Below are 7,408 nucleotides of genomic sequence, written 5' to 3'. Positions count from 1 at the left end.
TCTAGATTTAATTCGCCCACCTGTTGTTGGTTATGGATCAAGCATAGTTCGTCCTGCTGTGGAGGCGAACACTTTCGAGCTGAAGCCTTATATTATTCAGATGATCCAGCTTCAGGCAAGATTTGGGGGCACATCTGTGGAAGACCCCTACGCTCATCTGGAGCGTTTTCTGTCGATCTACGACACGTTCAAATTCAATGGGGTAACCTCTGATGCAGTGCATCTGCGGTTATTCCCGTTCTCTCTACAAGGTGAAGCGACTGAGTGGCTCGATGATCTCCCTACAGGTTCTATCCTACCTGGACTGAACTTTTTCAAACTTTTTTGAACAAATACTTCCCTCCTACGAAGATGACGAAATTGTTTTCAGATATTATTTCTTTCAAGAAGAAGGAGGGAGAATCTCTACACACGGCATGGACCAGATTCAAGAAGATGTTGAGGATGTGTCCTCAGCATAATCTTACTCAAATCCAGCAGACTCAGACGTTCTACAACGGAGCCGATCAGTCGGTTCGATCTATGCTGGATGCTGCTGCTAATGGATGTTTATTCAGGAAAATGCCAGCGGATGCCTGGGAGATCATTGATAACATGGCAGAGAGTAATATTGGGTGAGCGGATGTGAAGAAATAGAAGGTGGCTGGAGTTCTAGAGGTCGATTCTTTGATGGCCCTGAATGTGAAGATTGACGCTCTGACGCACCAAGTGTCACTTTTTAAAGCAGAGTCAATGATTCAAGTACAAGGAGAACAACAGTTGTTTGAGGTTAAGGCAGCTAATTTTGCAGGAAATCAAGGACGGCAGCCGTACAACTCATACAACAACTATAATCAGAACTGGCAGCCCAAGCAAGAGGAGAAGAAGCCGAAATTTGAAGAAATCATGATGAAGTATATGGCGGGTACTGAGGCTCGCCTACAGAATCAAGAAAGTATGCTACAGAAGTTGGAAATTCAGATGGGTCAAATCGCAACCCAATTGTCAACTCGCCCTACTAGATCTTTACCGAGTAACACTGAAACAAATCCCAAGGGCGTGAATGCAATCTAGGTAGTTACTAGAGCACAGTCTGAGAAGCAGCCGGAAGAAGAGAATATCATGGAGGGGCCGAAAATTGAAACAATCAAGGAGGATGTGCGTGCTGAAAATTCCTCCACGACAGGTAAGAAAGGTAAGACTTCAAAATTTGAAGTTAATGATAATGTTGATATGTCTACATTACCTTTTCCCCTTAGAGCTAAGCAATTACTATTTGATTCTAAATTTAAAAAGTTTCTTGAAATTTTCAAGAAACTGCATATTAACATACCCTTTGCAGATGATTTAGCTCAGATGCCGAATTATGCAAGATTTCTGAAGGATTTACTGAGGAATAAAAAGAAGCTGAATGATCTGACGCAAGCAACACTGAATGAGGAATGATCGGCAGTGCTAAAAAATAAGCTTCCACCAAAATCTCAGGATCCAGGGAGTTTTTCTATGCCCTGTCAAATTGGAAGTTTATCTTTTGCAAATGTTTTGTGTGATCTAGGGTCAAGCATAAATTTTATGCCTCATGTACTTGTGATAAGTGCATTTTATGCACTTAATTTATATATGATTTGACTTGGATTTTGTGATGTATCGAGTGAATATTATGCGTATTTGTTGTTGTTTTTGTGAGTTGCAAGGATTTGAAGAAAAGTAGCAAGAAGAAGCGGAAAGCCGAATTACGAGATAGCAAACTTCAGAAAATTACTGGGAATGTAACAGACATCCAAATCCGATCTCCACCATTCAAATTGAATTTTAGGATGTTTTAAGGTTGCTGCCAAAATTTCAGCTCGATCCGACAGCTAGAACTTAAGTTATGATTATTTCAACAATGCTGCGCATATGGTGAAATGGAAGAACAAGTAGCGCCCCAGCTCTAGTTTTTCAGTACTCCAGCGCCTATAAATTCATGTCCAGAGTGCCCCAGCGCCGTATTTTGAGCGCTCCAGCGCGAGACGTCCGTCATTGAAAAATAAAATACGAAACTTGAGCGCCCCAGCGCCGAATTATTAGCGCTCCAGCGCTGCGCAGCCTCCAAAAATATGGAAATTATTTAATCGATTTTAAAAGGGATTTTATGACTTATTCTGGAGGATACGAGGGTTTAGAGAGTTTTTAGAGAATAGAGACGGCTATTGAGAGTTTTGAAGTGCACAAGAGCTCGAGAATTTGATACGAAGACAGAAGACGGCGGCAACCGGCGACGAAAAAACTTAATTTTACTTCGTTCTAGTTTTTCTTTAAACTCTATTTTTCTAGTTTGATGGATTATTTGAAGAACAAGTTTTGTTCGATCTTTGAATTTGTTATGAACTAATTTATTAGTCTAGAGGTAGACGGATCTTGACTGGAAACCATGATTGAGATATTTTGATTTATATATTTGAATTCTTCGCACAGTTTATTTGTGTTTTCCTGATTTTAATGCTTTCAATTTACTGGCCATAGATTGAATGATAATTGATTTAGAATCTATCACTCGAGAGAGGAGATTTTGAATATGACATAGGAAAATACATCTTTGGTGTTTATATTGTTCGAGAGGCATATAACTCCATAGAAGTCTTTAGAAGAATTCTCGTTCCATTTACCGGATTTAATAGTTAAACTTAGATAGACATATTGAGTTTGCTATTGAATACGAAATTCTGCTTGACACTCGAGAGAGGTAGTAGAAAATAATAGGGATTCTTAGCTAGTAAACTAGAAGAATTGATAATTGAACAATCATTAGAAATAAATTGTGGTGGACAGTTAAGTGAAGTCGAACCTCTAGCACTCATCGCTTATTGATTTTTTCACTCGTGAACTCGTGGTTATTTAGTTTTGTTTCTTGAAAATTTTAGTTTTATAAAATCAGATCAATTTCGTAGCTCTACATAGGATTAGGATTTTATTAGTTACAAATATTTTATATAATATCATTTATTCATTCTCCGTGGGATCGACTTGGACTTAATTCCTATATTATTACTTGACATCGTGCGCTTGCGAGCGATAAACACGCAACAAGTTTTTGGCGCCGTTGTCGGGGAATGAATTTTATTTGATTTATATTAAATTGTGCTAATTGGTCTTAATTAATTTTGATTTAGAGCATTTTATTTTATTTTGTTGGTTCTAATTTTAAATATTTCCTGTCTATGCAGTTTATGCGAAAAAGCCAAAGTTACGAGTCGATGCTCTTTGATCCGGAAATCGAGAAAACTGTTAAAGCTTTGAGAAAAGCTAGAAGAGAAGAGTTGAAACAAATGGCTGAAGAAATGGAAAGAGCTGTCAATAATGCTCCGGTGCCGATCAGAGATCACTTTCGACCAGTGATCAATACTCATTATTCTAGGATAGCTCGGCAGAACATCACGACAAATAATTTTGAGTTGAAGCCAGCTCTGATTAATATGGTGCAGCAGAATCAGTTTAGGGGTGCAGCTACTGAAGATCCAAATCTGCATCTGCGTACTTTTTTGGAGATTGCTGACACATTGAAGATTCATGGTGTTACTGAGGACACCATCAGACTACGATTGTTCCCGTTCTCTCTTAGGGACAATTCTCGTAGTTGGTTGCAGTCACTACCTCTTGGGAGTATCACTACATGGAAAGACATGGCATCCAAATTTCTGGCAAAGTACTTTCCTCCTGTCAAGTCTGCCCAGCTGAAAATTGAGATCACTACTTTCAAACAGCAAGATTTTGAGCAGCTTTATGAAGCTTGGGAGCGGTACAAGGAGTTGCTTAGGAAGTGTCCAAACCATAATTTTCTGGATTGGGAACAGATTGAGTTATTCTACAATGGTTTGAATGGCCCAACGAGGATTTCTGTGGATGCTGCAGCTGGAGGTTCAATATTTTCTAAATTTCCTGAACAGGATTATGAGATGCTTGAGCAAATGACTGTTAACAGTTATCAGTGGCCGAGTGAGAGATCTATAATAAGGAAGTCTGCTGGAATTCATGAGGTTGATGCATTCACTGCTTTGACTGCTCAGATGGCTACTATTTCTACACAGTTGGTTGCACTGACCAAAGGAAATCAAGTTTCTATTAAGACAGCATCGCTGGCGACTGCCGTAAATTCTGCTAATGGATTTGAGAGTGTGGAGCAAGCTCAATATGTGAACAACAGAAATTACAACAACTATCGAGGTAATCCTGTACCCAATCAATATCACCCTAGTCTGCGTAATCATGAAAATTTTTCTTATGCTAACAATAATAATGTGTTGAATCCTCCTCCGGGATACAATACAAATAAGGGTGAGGGTAAGCCTCCTTTGGAGGATGTTGTTAATGCTTTTGTGCAGGAATCGAGCAAAAGGATGGCGAGGACTGAGACTCGCCTTGAGAGCTTAGAGACGCATGTGGCCAACATGGGTGCTGTATTGCAATCCATGGAGACTAGCATTGGGCAGTTGGCGAACGCACTGAAAGATAATAACAGAGGCCAATTCCCAAGCAATACTGAGGTGAATCCCAAGGAGCAGTGTAATTCTATCACGTTGAGGAGTGGGAAGCAGGTGGATAATGAAGAGGGCAAATATGAGAGCAAGACGTCTGAAAAAGTTGCAGTTGACGAGAAGAAGGTCGAGGAGAAAAAGTCTGAACCTGAGCAGAAAACGATGTAAAACCTCCTCTTCCATACCCCAAAATGTTCAAGAAGAAGGCAGTGGACGAGCAGTTCTCAAAATTCTTGGATATTTTCAAGAAGATACATATCAACATCCTTTTTGCTGATGCTTTGGCACAAATGCCGAATTATGCGAAGTTTATTAAAGAGGTGATGTCTAAGAAAAGGAGGCTACAAGAGAATGAGGTGGTGAGCTTAACTGAAGAATGTAGTGTTATGCTCCAAAAGAAGATGCCACAAAAGCTGAAGGATCCAGGGAGTTTTACTATTCCTTGCACTGTTGGTTCTTCTTATTTTAATAATGCACTTTGCAATCTAGGAGCTAGCATTAATCTGATGCCTTTGTCTATTTTCAGGAGCTTAAAACTTGGCGAGGTGAAGGCCACAATGATCGCATTGCAGCTAGCTGATAGATCTATCACATATCCGCTTGGAATCATTGAAGATGTGGGGACCTCGGGTGCTAATCACATCTTAAAGGGCGATTAATAACAAGAAATATTCAATCAGAATATTAATCTGCTTAAAAATCAAATAAATACTACAGGACATTTAGCGACGCAAAACCCTACATTTGGCGACACAAAAACACGTCGCAAAAGATCAACATTTTTTTTTAGACCACCTTGATGCGCGGGCGCGCCTTAGGCTCGGGCCAAGGCACCCAAAGTGCCTTGGTTAGGCGCGGCCGCGCCTCTGGGCTGGGCGGACGCGCCTGACCCTCTGATTTGGCTTCCAAAGAGCTGAAAAATGGTTCCTTTGCCCCTGTTTTGAATCTCAAACAACATCTAACTTTTCAAACATGATGCATGCTTCAAAATCTAAGCAAAAACATGCATAACTATAAGTGAACCAAGCAACACAACATAGAACTTGATATACAACCCACAAGATCTTACATACTCTTGTTCTTGACAAACATACAAGTCTTTATGAGTAAGTGTTTATAACAAAACATATACAAGATCTAGATACAAAGGTTGACATCATCTCTATTACATAAACCCGAGTTCACCACATCTAACTCCACCTCTTTCTGCTTACAACCTTCTTTGTCCTGTGCTCGCCCCATCTATTCCCATGCACACATACAAACATAGAAATAGCCGGATGTCTCCGGTGAGAATTGAATCCCAGTATAAAACAACTATATCATGCATATCATACAGTTTAAATAAATACTCATATAAACATCTCAACAAGCATTAAACCAATCTATTGCAATGCATGAGTTTAAAATATGCTATCAAGATCTATATCGGTTCTTGGGATCCCGGGAAAGAAGAACACAACAAATCTCCCACCTACTCTCCCTTTCGGGGTGGCGTTGAGCTCTTTTCCCGGACTTTGGCATACTATATCAAGTTTCTAACAATAGGAGTTGATCTATCTCCTAGGTTCCTTTATATATATCCAAACGTCCGTATTCTTTTGACGAATCTGCCATTTCAAATCTCAAAGGGTTGTTGGCTCAAGATGAATGCATCAAAATCTAGAAGCATAAAAGTAAAAGCCAACTAATAACAAGCTAAGTCAAACAAGCAAGTAAATGTGCAAATACAAGATATATAAGCACATAGTATGTGATTTTGGAAGGGCATTCAAGCAAAATCTCTTGAATGTACAAGCCCTTATTCAAAGGTTGTCTTATACCTTTCAAACTTGGTTTCAAAGCTCTTCAAATCTGATCTAGCTGCACAACAAGAACACAATCAAAATCTGCTCATACTCTTCTCAATCTTCAAGGCTAACAAGTCACAAACCTTGTTCTTCCGTCGATCGGTTTGGAAGTCGGGATTCTCGAGTTCAATCAAGCTCTTAATCAATCTTAAAGGAATCATATTCAAGCTATATATATAAGCAATAACTCAAACAATATCCATCTCAAACAATCTAGACTCCAACTTGATCATTTTTCAAACCGACGGCGTAACAGTACGAAATCGGTAATCGAAACTGAAATCTAACCAATCTATCAATCAAATGTAACTCACAAGAATCTCATATCAGCAATATATCATCAAAAACCAGCAACTCAGACATGGTTAGGTTCGAATATTAGCTGGAAAAATAACATAAATTCCAAACGACATCCGTTCTTCGACCCGATTGTGATAATACAACACATAAAAACTCAAGAACACATATCCATACTCAAATTCTGAGTTCTTTATCATCTCAATTTCAAAATATGCTGGACCATAAAGATACTTACACCAAATCTAAGCTCGTCTTTCAAGGATCGCGGAACTATGCCCGAAATTTAATTTGGATGCACAGATCTTGAAATATGGAAGATTTAAGATGAAAATTTGAAAAGAAGAAGATAACTCTCGGTTTCTTGGCTGAAGGAATTGATAAATCTGATGAATTTCATACACAATACACGTGAATATGCATAGTAGACAAGTGTCCCACTCAAAAAACCATAATTGCACTTTGGCCCTTCATTTCTTCACTATTTGCAAATTGGCCCTTGAAACTTCTTTCTAATTCAATTGCAATCCTAAATAATTTAAGAATATTAGAATTTAAATCTAAACTCCAAAAATTCTCAAATTAAATAATCTCAGATTAAAATTAAATAATCTCGGGCCTTACAGAAGATGTTTTGGTAAAAATAGATAAATTTATTTTTCCGGCGAATTTTGTTGTGCTAGATATGGAGGAGGATGCAAATATTCCACTAATATTGGGGAGACCTTTCTTGGCCACTGCTGATGCCAATATTGAGGTGAATAATGG

At 38.8% G+C, this 7,408-nt stretch overlaps 1 non-coding gene across 1 annotated transcript; it reads right to left on the bottom strand.

The window, feature by feature from the left end:
- Positions 1–3,690: 3,690 nt before the first annotated feature.
- LOC140869976 (small nucleolar RNA R71) lies at positions 3,691–3,796 on the bottom strand. The gene has a single exon (XR_012146963.1). It is a non-coding gene; the product is annotated as a small nucleolar RNA R71 (small nucleolar RNA).
- Between the last annotated feature and the right edge of the window lie 3,612 nt (positions 3,797–7,408).

Source organism: Henckelia pumila, chromosome 4 (assembly GCF_033568475.1).
Source record: "Henckelia pumila isolate YLH828 chromosome 4, ASM3356847v2, whole genome shotgun sequence".
NCBI classification, from domain to species: Eukaryota; Viridiplantae; Streptophyta; class Magnoliopsida; order Lamiales; family Gesneriaceae; genus Henckelia; species Henckelia pumila.
Note: the sequence above shows the minus strand (reverse complement) of the source record. Positions and strands in the feature narration are given on the sequence as shown.